The following is a 14,644-nucleotide window of genomic DNA, read 5'->3' on the forward strand; positions in this document are numbered from 1 at the left end:
GATTATCAACATATTTTTTTTCAAAAACGTCGATAAAGCAGTCAGCTAATTCAAAGCATTAAACATGCATGTTCTTCTAAAACAATGATGTATTTACTGTTTATATGCTCAAATTATCACACTGAAGCGTTTTCAATTTTTCTCTCCAAAAAGTCGATCGAGCACTTCAGCGGCCTAGCGGCCTAAAATGGTTTCCTATTTCAAACCATGTATACATGCATTTTCTTCTAAAACAATGACATATTAACTGTTTTTATGCACAAATTAACACTTTGAAGCTATTAGCGATTATCAACAGTTTTTTCAAAAGCGTCGATAAAGCAGTTAGCTATTTCAAAGCATTAAACATGCCTGTTCTTCTAAAACAATGAAATATTTACTGTTTTTATGCACAAATTATCACTCTGAACCGTTTTTCAACTTTTTTTCCAAAAAGTCGATCAAGCACTTCATCAGCCTAGCGACCTAGCGGCGTGAAGTTAGCGGCCTAGCGGCCTGGCGGCCTAAAATGCTATCCTATTTCAAAGCATGTATACATGCATCTTTTTCTAAAACAGTGATATATTAACAGTTTAAGCAACACTATCACTCTGAGGCGATTATCAACCTTTTTTCAAAATGTCGAACAAGCAGTCATCTTTTCAAAGTATGTGAACACACCTCTCCTTCTCAAAAATGTGTTGATAATCGCCTCAGAGTGATAGTCTGTGCATAACAACACACACTGATAAGGCCTTAAATATACATGTCCGACATAAAATCTCACCTTATAAATAACTATAAAACATCTGAAACACTTAAAAACATACAGTTATACTCATGCAATGTACTACCATATTTATGTTGTGTTTGTTGTTGTTGTTGTTGTTGTTGTTGTTGTTGTTGTTGTTGTTGTTGTTGTTGTTTTGAGTGAGTGCGTACGTGCATGTATGAGTGCATTCGTGCATGTGTACGTTCGTGTGTGTTTGTATGTGTTTGTATATGTGTTTCCTACGCAAAGCATTATGAAATAAAGACAAAACAATTCTGCTCCCTAAATTGAGCAGAGATTATAGATTTTGAATGTGTGGTAAAATGGTTTGATAATTAGCAATTACTGGAGTATTTTTGTGATGTTGGGGCCTCAATGCCACATTGCTTGTTTCATAGACTCAAGATTTATGATGATTAATCAATGGTTTAGGTGTTTCCGATGACACGATCGAAGCATTAGACAAACACACGCCCTGATACATTTGGCATACAAAAAAGGTACAGATGAAAAGAAATATGATGTAAAATGGAAATAAAGGGAACCGTTCAACTTCTGGTGTTCGTGTCGTGAACAGATGCATTATTGAATATTGCCGCCATAATGTATTTCCTTTCTATTCATATAAGGACATAATAAAGAACTTATTTGTGTCCAATAAGATCTACAAAAGGTAGATAGGGAGGCATTACTTCTCTTTTTATGAAAACCGGGATTTTGTACAAAACCGTCCATAATAAAGGTATATAACTATTTAAAAAAAAATAAAAAAATAACATGGTAAAATTTTTACATGTTAACTCAAAAATGCACATTTGTTTAGGAAATTACGTAAAAAAATCCTCTCTTTGGCAAACAAAGGTGTAGGGCTGGGAGGAGACAGGGACAGTCGGGTGAGTTGAAACAAAACAACACGCATTTCAACAATACAGGAGCTCTAAAATATTCATACGACTTTGGCCTTATATATATATATATATATATATATATATATATATATATATATATATATATATATATATATATATATATATATATATCATGCATCGATTATTGTCCATATGACTTTGACCTTACATATATATCATACATCGAATATTGTCCATATGACTTTGACCTTACATATATATCATACATCGATTATTGTCCATATGACTTTGGCCTTACATATATATCATACATCGATTATTGTCCATACGACTTTGGCCTTACATATATATTATACATCGATTATTGTCCATATGACTTTGACCTTACATATATATCATACATCGATTATTGTCCATATGACTTTGGCCTTACATATACATGTATATCATACATCGATTATTGTCCATACGACTTTGGCCTTACATATATATGTATATCATACATCGATTATTGTCCATACGACTTTGGCCTTACATATATATCATACATCGATTATTGTCCATACGACTTTGGCCTTACATATATATCATACATCGATTATTGTCCATACGACTTTGGCCTTACATATATATCATACATCGATTATTGTCCATACGACTTTGGCCTTACATATACATGTATATCATTCATCGATTATTGTCCATACGACTTTGGCCTTACATATATATCATACATCGATTATTGTCCATATGACTTTGGCCTTACATATACATGTATATCATACATCGATTATTGTCCATACGACTTTGGCCTTACATGTAGATGTATATCATACATCGATTATTGTCCATACGACTTTGGCCTTACATATATATCATACATCGATTATTGTCCATCCGACTTTGGCCTTACATATACATGTATATCATACATCGATTATTGTCCATACGACTTTGGCCTTACATATATATCATACATCGAGTATTGTCCATACGACTTTGGCCTTGCATATATATCATACATCGATTATTGTCCATACGACTTTGGCCTTACATATACATGTATATCATACATCGATTATTGTCCATACGACTTTGGCCTTACATATATACCATACATCGAGTATTACCTTTACGTCTTGGGCCTTACTGTCATGGGTCGAACATTGCATTTAGAATTTAGTCAGAAGTAAAACGGTATTTTTAATAAAATGTATGTGTTCTTTAGTGAAATATGTACTTTAGACATTATTAATTATGCAATATTAGGAATTTGAATGTTTACTAAATATAAAAGCCATTAGTCGACATGTATATACGGTAAACGGTTAATGGAGCATATAGAAGTGCAAGTTAATAAGAACGTAAGAACCTATTGCAAAATGTTTAAATCATTTGAATAAGAGAAGTTAACTACTGACAATTTGATCAATACTATTTTAATTACTCTATGAACATTTTCCCATTGAAGTATAAAATAAAGTTAGTCGACTTAAAGATTATGGAAATGTATTTTATAAACACAAAAGCAGGAAAACGAAAATAGGAACTTTATGTAATTGAGCTCCTGCATGTTATTTAAACATTCTTTCTTTCCGAAGCTAGCCGGAGATGGCCGAGTTGCTACGATTGGATCATTTCTTGTTAACCGATAATATGCATTAAATATGAATATGACGTAAATAGCAGGTAGTAAGACTATTTTTAAAACACAGTTGCATTAGCTGTCATTTCTTTTGTTTCTAAAAGTAATTCTGAATATAGATGAATAATAATAAGGTTTTGTTTAAATGTGAAGATTTTGTCGTTAAAAAATCCGTCATTTGTGTTAAAACCGATAAACGAATTTGATGATAGAAGCAAGAAAGTCCAAAACAATGTTCATTGAAATGTTCAAACCCACGCCGATGCTTGATAATAAATAGTGTATTATATAAATACAGATAAATTTTCCATTATTGAGGTCCGGTGCGTCTGTGGACTATAGCCTTATCACGATCCTATAAACCAGAACATATAGGTCGTCAATGGCATATCCAGACGGATGCCATAAACAGGATTAGTCACATGTGCAACAAAGATTTGACATGTGCAAATGTACACATGTGTATTTTACACATGATGGTAGAATAGAACTTCTACGATACACTGTACAGCAACCGGCTGCGCACCGGTACAGCAACTCTACACTTAAAGTGTAGTTGCTGCTAGATCCTAATGCACTTTACTGTAACCTTGTCTACGTCATATCTGGTGCAGTACTGACAACTGACATGACTGTTACCCCCCAAGGGCAAAGGCAACTGGTAATCTAACCAGAAAAGTCCATGGGCGTGTTATAGACCTTTTTGTACCAAAGGCGATGGTAGATTTAAAAGGATGAGAGTGTTCAAGTGGTCATTGTGAGAGTATCTCATCCGAGTGTTTGTTGGTTCGAATGATCTCTTGACCTCCCAAAAAGGAACAGTAATACCTCTACTGCTACTACTAGATTCTAACCAGAAATCTGTTAATACCGTTAATATCGTGTATATCTACTGCTACGGCTAGATTCTAACCAGAAATCGGTTAATATCGGGTATATCTATTGCTACTTCTAGATTCTAACCAGGAATCGGTTAATATCGGGTATATCTACTGCTACTACTAGATTCTAACTAGAAATCGGTTAATATCGGGTGTATATACTGCTATTTCTAGATTCTAACAAGAAATCGGTTAATATCGGGTATACCGATCAAACTAAAAATGAATATCATACTCGGCAAAATAAGTCTCGGTTTTGTCATAGGTCAGAATAAATAAATTTACAGTACAGGATCATCAGCATTTAATCAACGAATATTCAATTCAAAAATGCTATGTCTAAAACGGCTTTGTCTGGGGGTCCAACGTGTTTTGTGTTTTCCGAATATTAAGCGAGGGAAATGGGTGATGCGGAATGAAATGGCGGTGTTCGAAGGGATTTTGGTGTTTTGGGAGGATATTTTCACCTGGTAAGAACAGTATACAAGTGTACCGGGTAGGTTATTTTGCATAACAAATACGCGGTACGTTCTTATTGGGTAACATTTTTTTTTATAAATATTAACATGTCTTACATCTCGTGTCTTTATTACACTTTTATTAACGCACGCTTATTCTTATTTTGCATCACACAAAATGCATCAAACTTCATTGCCCAACATGGAAGGTGTTTAAACATACACAAATCGGCCGTATAGTGGCCATGTAAGTGCACTAGCCGTCGAAAAGAAAAATTACTCAAAAAAATCAATGAAAAATAGCTAAAATAGGTAAAAGAATGGCATATTTTGACTAAAAACAAAGTTTCAAGTCACGCAATTTTCTACTCTCACTTTGTGAACAAGCAATCGTTCAGCTTTTACATTAAATCACTTTTTAATGCCTCTAAAAACATAGGGTAAAGAACTGAGGGGAGCTTACACGTGTGGCCTCCGGGTAGGCGTATTTATATTGCGAGATAATTTGTATAACACACTTACCACGTGAAAATATCCTCCCAAAACACCAAAATCCCTTCGAACACCACCATTTCATTCGGCATCACACATTTTCCTCACTTAAAATTAGGAAAACACAAAAAACCCTGTATCTTAAACTGTGCTTTATCGTCATCTAATATCAATTGCTACGGGGCACTACACATTTAATTATGCTTCACAAATAACATAAACAAAATGTACCTCCTTGGGAAAGAAAACTCATAGAAATGTTTCCATTGTGCTGCTAAAATGTTTAGTTTATCAGCTTTGTCAACTGTTTGAAGATTATCTTTGAACTTGCCATGATGAGGAGGTTCAAGGGCGTTTGATATTTTGAAACTGGCCGCCTTGTTAACATCGTTCGGATATATTCAGTATTAATCGACGATTCATTCATGACTGAACAATAAGGTTGTATTTTTAAGTAGTTTTAGCTTAACTAAACGGTAAACGAGGCTCTTTTAGATTTTATTGTCTCACATATTCAAAATAGGCGGCCCTTCACCCTCCTTACCCTTCAGATTTTATTGCATTTTTGGCCCCAAATATTTTCTGACTTGTGCAACGAATTGTACGAACGGGCGTATTGTGCGTAACGGCAGCTACGCCACTGGACACAGACGCTGGCTCTTCGTCGTTTAATTCAGGATTCAAACGATTGACTTGAAATCAACTGTTCTAGCGTAGAAACCATGATTACTCACTTTCACTCACAGACAGGGCTTTACAAACCGTAAATTGTGTTATTACCTTTAAGGCGACGTGTCTCAACGTACACAATATTAACCGTTGCCGAACGTCGATGTCATATTTCGACGTCATGAATTAAAAGCAAAGTGACTGGCTATTCTTAACGTGCTTAACATTGTGTTTTTGTTGTTGTCAAATCATTACAATTACCTGCTTAATGTCGGAATTAGATTAAGGGGTACCTGAAATTGGACTTTGTAAAAGAGGGCGAGTGTGTGACTGTTCATGTATTGCCCCTAATTAATAAGGAAGAATAAATTCTGATCAATGTCATTTACAATAGATCATTATGAATTTGGTAGCAGTGTAACTGGCTAAGAATCTCATTTTATATGATATAATACAAGGACAATTCGAACATGAAAATAAACACAGATTTTTCAGTGATATGCCGTGTCGCATGACATTTTTTCCCCGAGTAAAGTTTTAAAATAACTTGGTTCTAAAATAACCACGCAGCGTGCCCGAGGGTCGGATTTTTTAATCCGGACCGGAAACACATGATTGATATTTTTTCTTGCATATCTAAAATTATCAATTTGTGGAAAAAAATGACGTAGAAATCGATTTTTTGTACATTACACCAAAAAGCGCGCACGACGTTGTTTAGTGACGTCATAAAGCGTAGTAATTTTAAATAACTAAAACTCGCGTATTTTACATTTATTTCTTTTCCATTTTAGTTTAAAGAATTGCATACACATATATTTGATTGCGCTTTATTCAAATGACATACTATTCTTTTCATAAGCCATGCAATAAAAGAAATAAGAAGTGGCGCGTTGTTGCGCTACATGGGGGGTGTAAGATGAGTTTTTCCAGCACTGGTCACATGACCGGAAACACACGCCCGGTATGCAAGAAACTCTTCTTTATGCCTGGATATCGACATCGAAATAATAGCAAATTAAAGATAGACAGAAATAATACCTTTTCCTCTTACATATACACATCATTTAAATGTGTATACTCAGTCCAACATTTACTTGAGCTTGAGCATGTGGTCTATAGCTTGGAGGTCAAAATCATTAAGGTCTCCAGCCTTAGAGCCACAACGGAGGAGGAATTTTAATAAGTAGATGTATGCATCGTAGAAATATCAACAAAACATCTTGAACACTTCAAAACATAACATATTTTTGTATGGTTTTGTTTATTTTGCGTGCATGCTCCCGTGAGTGCGTGCGCGAACACGTGCGTTAGTGCGCGCGCCCGCGTGTGTGCATGTGTGTGTGCGTGTGTGTGTGTGTGCGTTTGCGCTTATATCCTTTGGAGGTTAATCATATGAGTACACAGCAACCTTCCGAGGCACAATTTACTTCCGAGGTTAATTATCCCGTTACCTCGGAAGTTTAAACCTCTGAACAGCGTTATAATGTGCACCAGACTCTCCTGGTTAAATATGAAGATTACCTCTAAATAACGTTGTATAGTGTGTCGTGTGTTTGAGTGTGCTTGCACACATTGACATACGAAAACAGGGCGCGGAAAAAGTTTAAAGTCGGGCATGCGCATTGGCTCTCCGTTTCGCTGCGCATGCCTAGTCCGCCCCCGCGGGCACCTGTTTAATTCGCGCTTTGGGCATGCGCACTACCATCGACACCTCACGTGGTGTGGGAACAACATGGCGGCTTGCCGAGGTAAGTTGTGTATTATCGATTCTAATGATGGCGGACAGTTTTTCTGCTGTAGGATTTTTGCAAATTGGTTGGATTTTGAAGTGTGTACGTATCAATTCTATTGTAATACCTTTTTATGGAAAGTAATGGATGTCGGAGAACACTTCAACATCGTTCTGTACCATTGTTTTAAAGACTGTTTCGTAACACAGCACACGACATTAGGCATTTTAGAATGACTACACATGGCACATACCTGTACTGTATAATGATATATCATATATATATACACTTTATAGTAAGGTTTTTAACGGTGTTTAGTACGTGCTTATGTGGTGGTTAAAGGAGATAATAGTGTGTGACAACTGGCTCTCTTAATATCGAAAACATGCAACAGATGCGAGGTGCCTGATCATGCAGTTAGAACTCAAGAACTGACATTTTGTGGTTTACCAGTAGGCAAGAATTAGCAGTCGTGAAAATTATACTTTTGAATTCTTATAGTTTTGCTTGGCATCAAATTTTTTAACAAGCACTGCTATTTAAAATTCAGAATTTGAGCAAGCCCGAAAGTAGTCCAAATAATTGTATGTTGACAGATTTTTTTTAGATTTTTGATATGGCAAATCCTTCACGTACAAATTGTTTAGTATCAAAAGTGGGTAGTTGTTCCGATCAGGATTCCGGGTTAAAGCATATAGCGTCTATACAATATAATAACAAGAAATATTACCAGATAATGTTATTTTATATTAGTTCCGTACGCATACAAAAAAAATATCCAACTTGTAATTATGAGTTTGACGGCTTTTCTTCATTTCATTCTGTCAAAACATAACGATATATACATGAAGGGCACCTGCAAGGCTTCAGGGCACAGTTTTAAATCGCTCGGAACATTTCGGTCATGGCCAACTTGTTACGATTGTATAACGAGGTCTATCTCGAAGTTTTGTCGTAGGAGGCCGAGTTATTACGATTGTATCAAGTTGTTCCCCTTCGCATAATTGTTATCTGTGTCAGTCAACTTTCATTTTATTGGAAAGGTAAACAACTTGTTTTAATGCATTAAATGCTTGTTTAGTGCAAAATAATATTTCACTTACATGGCAAAATATGAATTTAACTCTTTATGATCAATTTCAACCATAAAATTCTTTACTTAAAACAATTTCAATATTTTTAAAACACCCCCGTTTTTGGCACATTCCCGTTTAGACGTTAGGGATTGGAAGAATCCCTTATGACACGTCTATTATTTTAGACTAGCCCGAAAGACATTTTACCAGTGCAGGGCTGCAGGGCTTGTGCTTATATTGACCACTATAATTATACATTGACAGTATCTGTCAATGTATAATTATAGTGGTCAATATTTAATATTGACCACTATAATTATACATTGACAGTGATATATTTTACGATTTTTGATATGGCAAATCATTCACGTACAAGTTATTTTGTATCGAATGTGGGTAGTTATTCCGATTGCATCTATAAAATATCTTAAAAACAAGAAATATTACCAGATAATGTTACTTAAATAATAGTTCCGTACACAAAACAAACAAATATCCAACAAATTATTATGAGTTTGATGCATGTTTCTTCATTTCATACTGTCAAAACATAACAATATACAATACATGAATGACACCTGCAAGGCTGCGGTTCACAGTTTAACAACAATTGGAACACTTCAGCCATGGCCGAGTTGTAACGATTGTATATAAGAGGTCTTTCTCGAAGCTTGCCAAAGATGGTCAAGTTTTAAGCTTGGTACAATTGTTGTCTGTGTCGGTCAAGTTTCGTTTTGTTGGAAAGGTAAATCCTTTGTTTTAATGCATCTAATGCTTGTTTTGTGCAAAATATCTTTGCGCTTGCACTGTAAAATATGAATATAAACCTTTATTATCTATTTCAAACCTAAAATGCTTCTCTAAATACAATTTCAATATTTTTCAAAACCCCCCTGTTTTTGCACAAACCTGTATATAAGTTATGGATCGGAAGAATCCCATATAACATATCTATTATTTTAGACTAGGCAAGAATCTGCATGTGCAGCCACAATCGATGCAGTATGATTTGTATATATATACATTGACAACACAAACATCAACAGAATAAATGCCCCAGATTTGAGTAAAACAAAAATTAATATCAATTTATTTCCTAAATCATGGTCTTAAATGTGCGGCAACATGTGCATGTTGTTTAAGTCAGAAGTCATTTTTACAGTCATTGTTGGAGTATTAAAGTTTTATTGCATAACTGATCTGATTAAATTTATTGCCTTTGTTTTAAAAAGGATGAATTCAGGTGTGAAATATAGAATATAAGTATATTATTGCATAATACTAATACAGTTAAATGGAAACTATAAGCTTTCACCGATCTTTATCGTAATGTGAAAGCAAAAGTAAGATGTTAAAAGGCTGCCAAACCATGTTTTCAAATTTGTCTTTCTGTTAATCTTTGAAATTTAAATGGCTGTAACACAATTGTTTATTTTCAAATAAAAACGATCCTATTATTGATTGTAAAAAGACCCATCCATTTCAGAAGATGTCGAAATATCTGAAGAATGAGAGCATGTGTTTCTTTTTCATATTTTCCACAGCAGTGGTCGAAATTAGCACAAGCCCGCAAGCCCTGCACTGGTAAAATGTCTTCCAGGCTTGCTCAAATTCTATTTGAATTTTATATAGCAGGGCTTGTTCAAAAACATGATTCCATGCAATAGTATAAGAATTCGGACTTGTTCATCCGAAAGTCTAATTTCAATGACTGCCACAGTAATAGCAGATCGAGATAGGACTCAGTACACATCCATGTACTCCTCATTTCTTTTGGAACTTTCAGGCCTTATGATATATGGATTTTGTCCAAGTGGCCTTTGGTTAAAAATGCTATTTCACAGACTGACTTCAGAAAACCTTCATTAGTAACTTTTGCCCGTTTTTTTTAAATGCATGCTGTTTTGACAACATCTAGTTAATATGTTTATGGGAAAAGTAGATTCACGAAATTATTTAGACTACATTGATTCATTATGACTTACTTATTTGATAATGAGATAAGCTAGGGTCTAATTATGCAAACACATTGTCTGCTCATAAAGCACCAATCACACAGGGCAGTATTGGGAGCTATGCTAAAAAGCCTAGATGAAACACTTTGATACACAGCATTGATTAAGCATGTCATTTGTGTAAACCCAGATGGTTATGTCATTAACTGGCGCGAGAAGTAAGTGGATTGAATAGTGGCTCAGTCTGCGAAATAACCCATGTGCCCGATGCCCAGGGCAAGTAAAAATCCCGCCGGGCAAGTAAAAAATCGTATTTGCTTGCCCGATCGGGCAAGTGAAAAAAGAGAACGAAATCGTTTATCCGAAAATCAACAAACAAAGTAAATACTCTAAATTTGATGACGTATTACTCGACTTTGTAAAAGTCGCTAAATTTGATGACGTTTTACGCGGTCTGTATCGACTGGTACACTTACTCCGCAGTCCGAATCAATAGACGCTTATAACTATGCGTATAAAATTGAAGCCGATTGGACGCTTGATTTAAACCAGTCCGATGCAAGCGTTTCAAAGACAACTCTGATGTGATCTTTGCTTATATTTTTATTTGAAATTTATTCGGGCAAGTGAAAATTGGTCCGGGCAAGTTAAAATTGCCAGGGAGATGCCCGAAAGGGCAAGTTCATCTGAAAAGTTATTTCGCAGACTGGTGGCTGTTTACATCAGACTGTTGTTGATATGTTGTCATTGTTCCAGCCTCATTTTATTGCAATTGCAGATGTTTTTGGCCAGAATCAACGCCCTTGCAGAAAAAAGCCAACCAAAACTACCTTCAGACAAACACGGCTGAAATTGAGCTGAATTTGTGCTATATGCAGTATATCGATCAATACATAGGTATGATTTTGTCGTGATACATTAGCAGCATATTTGTGGACTTAGTCAGGGAATTGAATTTAGAAAAAAATACTGCTCACCCCTTTGTGTTTGTTAGAAAAATGTATGTACTTAAAAACAACAACAATGTTTTCTGTGTCATAATCAAAGCATAAGGTTTGTAAAAACAAAAAATGTTTTGAGTAGGTCTGATATGCAGTCTGCACAAAATATCTTGCCGATGTTCTCATCATTGTCTGTATTGAAGTCTAATTCTAGGTGGAGTTTCGTCTCCCATTGAGTAACAGTTTCTTTGGACAGTTTGTTAATTTTGGCTGCTATGTCGGATTAGTTTGATCATCACCATCGGCCTTCGTAGATATTAAATATCAATGCATAAAAAACTTTAAAAATATTATTGCTTTTCATGATGATGGACTGTGCCTCAAAATTGATATAAGTCAAATACTGCCGTCTAGAATCTGAGCACGAAATAACAGTCTACAACGTGTGAGTTGTGTATACGTCATCATTTTGTGTGTTTACAAGAAATGGAAAGTAAACAAATTGAAAGTTGCTCTTTTTCAAGAGTTTTCACTCGCATTTTTATACCCCCGACAAACGAAGTTTGAAGGGGGTATATTGGAGTCACCCTGTGGTCGGTTTGTCGGTCGGTCCGTTGCAATTTACCTTGTCTGGAGTATAACTTAAAAACTACTGGATATATAAATATTGCCCTTTATTTGTTGTTTTTTGCTGTCAATTTTTTTTGTCTTTGTTTTTTTTTTGGAGGTAAACTATACATTGCAAAAAGGAGACTCTAGACAAGTACACTTTTGATAGGCCAAAAAAGAACACTTTTTTAACATTCCATCTAGAAAAAGCAATCAAAGTAAATGTGAATTTAAAATTTGGTGGCATGGCACAATATTTATCTCAGGTTTTACGATAAGTATCTCTTCTCCTTAAAGTCCCCCCACTTCTCCCTAATTTGACTGGTGGGAGAAGTGACTTCTCCCCAAAAATTCAGCCTTGTGAGAGCCCTGGTGATAACAACCCGAGATGGTAAAGAAAGTGTCTGAAGTGAAAATGAACAAGAAAGAAGAATTAAGAGCAATCGGTCGGGATATCAGACAACGCGAAAACTTTTTTTTCTTCACAGGACATTGCGACAGGTAAACACTGAAAGTTTACCTGTCGCACCAAATTTTTACCTGTCGCAATGTTACAAACAGTATTCAGTTACATCAGCCTAAACCTTGATTTTAAGCCTCTTTTTAAATAAGTTTTGTAACTCCCCATTATAGCAGGTTTAGATCTACTTGGTTAGATGTGTACTATTATAAATTACAAAAAAGAAGCTAAACATCAGGTCAAAAAAATCAATATTTCGGATCTTAAGTCATTATTTTTTCCTCCCAAAAAAACTCATATCCGGTTCGTCTACCCATGGAGCAGCCAGATCTTACTCTTTTAATTCATCTTTAAATTAAAGATACAGTACAGTTAAAAAATATAACGAATTTTACTACAATTCAAACTCAGACACAACAAAAGTAGAGTTCTTGTTATTGGCAATGTTAAACAGAGCGGAAAGAGTGTCAGCTCGGTATATTCATCATATTTAAATTAACACGATTGCCGGGAACCACTTTGCCGACAAAAATACATACGGAATTTAGCAAGGTCCGAACATTTCCGTAAAATTCCGTCTATTAAAAAGTAGTAGAGTACGAACTGAAATCTTAACCTTACGAGTTTTTTCGGCTTTTACGGAAACATGTGCAAAACGGGGTTTACAAATAGTGATACACGGATTAACAGGCTGAATAGTCATGATATAATAGTTACAAATAACTCTGACCATTTATTTAGAAACTGAAAGTAAATTTTCCGAAAATTAAACGGTGCTGACTGTAATTTTTCACCGGACATTGTGACCGACCAAAACAAAAGTTCCGTCGGTCAAAATGGAAATATACCGGACATGTCCGACTGTCCGACGGACATTCGCATTGTCTGGGATATTACTACAATGTGTGCATGAACATGCATGTACTTTGATATCAATACAATGCATTGTTTTCCCATTTAAGAAAGCACCATGTTTTTGGCCCACCCTGCCCTTTTTAATTCCTGGCTAAAACACTATTTACTGGTTCCAGGTAATGGAGTGTTTGCTAGGCAAGAGCTCTTGAAGGGGCAGTTTATTCTCGAGTACAGAGGAGAACTATGTAAACAGCAGTCTGATGGTGATGAAATGTTCAAATACCATTTCAGACATAACAACAAGGAATACTGGTATGTATATATAGTTTTTGTGTAAGCTATAATTTTTGTAGTAATAAATTGCTATTTATTTTCTTTTATACACTACTTTTTTAGCTTGTCTTTTTGTCCATTGATAAAGTCTGGATAGTGTGATGTCCTTGTGGTCGTACCAAAACTCTCTCTCAGATTACATGGTTACAGTTAAGTTTTATTCTGTAAAACTATGCATTGACATAATATCTTGTCGTGTCTGGGCGGTAATTTTGGGTTAAAATTCAGCGCTATTCCCAGTGCAAAAAACATACATTTTCCCCATGACTGGAAAATATGTGTGGTTTAAAATATTAAGCCATGTCGGGTGCATTCTCCAAACAAAAAAAAACATTATCAAAGTCAATAGTTTTCTTGGTTTCAATATTTTAAACTGAAGCATTGTTGTTCACAAAATAAAAAAAAATCTAATGACACCCAAAGTGGTGAAAAAAACACATAGGAACATTAAACACATAGGGACATTAAACACATAGGGACATTTGTCATAATACATTTCCTTTCTTTGTAGTAATGTTATGTTTCAATTGTTTTAATAGCATCGATGCCTCAAAAGACACGTGTCTGGCACGCATGGTCAACGACTTGGACCGATACACAAAGCCTAATTGCAAAATGGTTAAAGTTGTTGATGACAGACATCAACCAAGACTCTGTCTGTATGCAACTGAAATGATCAGCAAAGACACTGAATTGAGGTACGATTATGGTGTTGCTGATGTACCTTGGAGAAAGCGAAAGGTAAATAAAATGTTTTAATTTTCTCTTCTTTTTAATTGAAGTCAAAATACTGAATGCATTGTACTCAAACTCTGTTGGATGTTAAATAAAGTCTGACGGGTATTGCATCTCACTTGGGTAAAATTTGTATTATTGATTTCCCCTATTGATACCCCAATTTGGTGTGAGCTTTATGA

At 35.2% G+C, this 14,644-nt stretch overlaps 1 long non-coding RNA gene across 1 annotated transcript; it reads left to right on the forward strand.

Annotated features, from left to right (window-relative positions):
• The first annotated feature begins 9,069 nt into the window (after positions 1-9,069).
• Positions 9,070-14,390, forward strand: LOC128230479 (uncharacterized). Its single transcript, XR_008260238.1, has 3 exons — positions 9,070-9,319; positions 11,308-11,426; positions 14,267-14,390. It is a non-coding gene; the product is annotated as an uncharacterized LOC128230479 (long non-coding RNA).
• Positions 14,391-14,644: the final 254 nt, after the last annotated feature.

This window comes from Mya arenaria, chromosome 4 (genome assembly GCF_026914265.1).
Source record: "Mya arenaria isolate MELC-2E11 chromosome 4, ASM2691426v1".
Classification (NCBI taxonomy): domain Eukaryota; kingdom Metazoa; phylum Mollusca; class Bivalvia; order Myida; family Myidae; genus Mya; species Mya arenaria.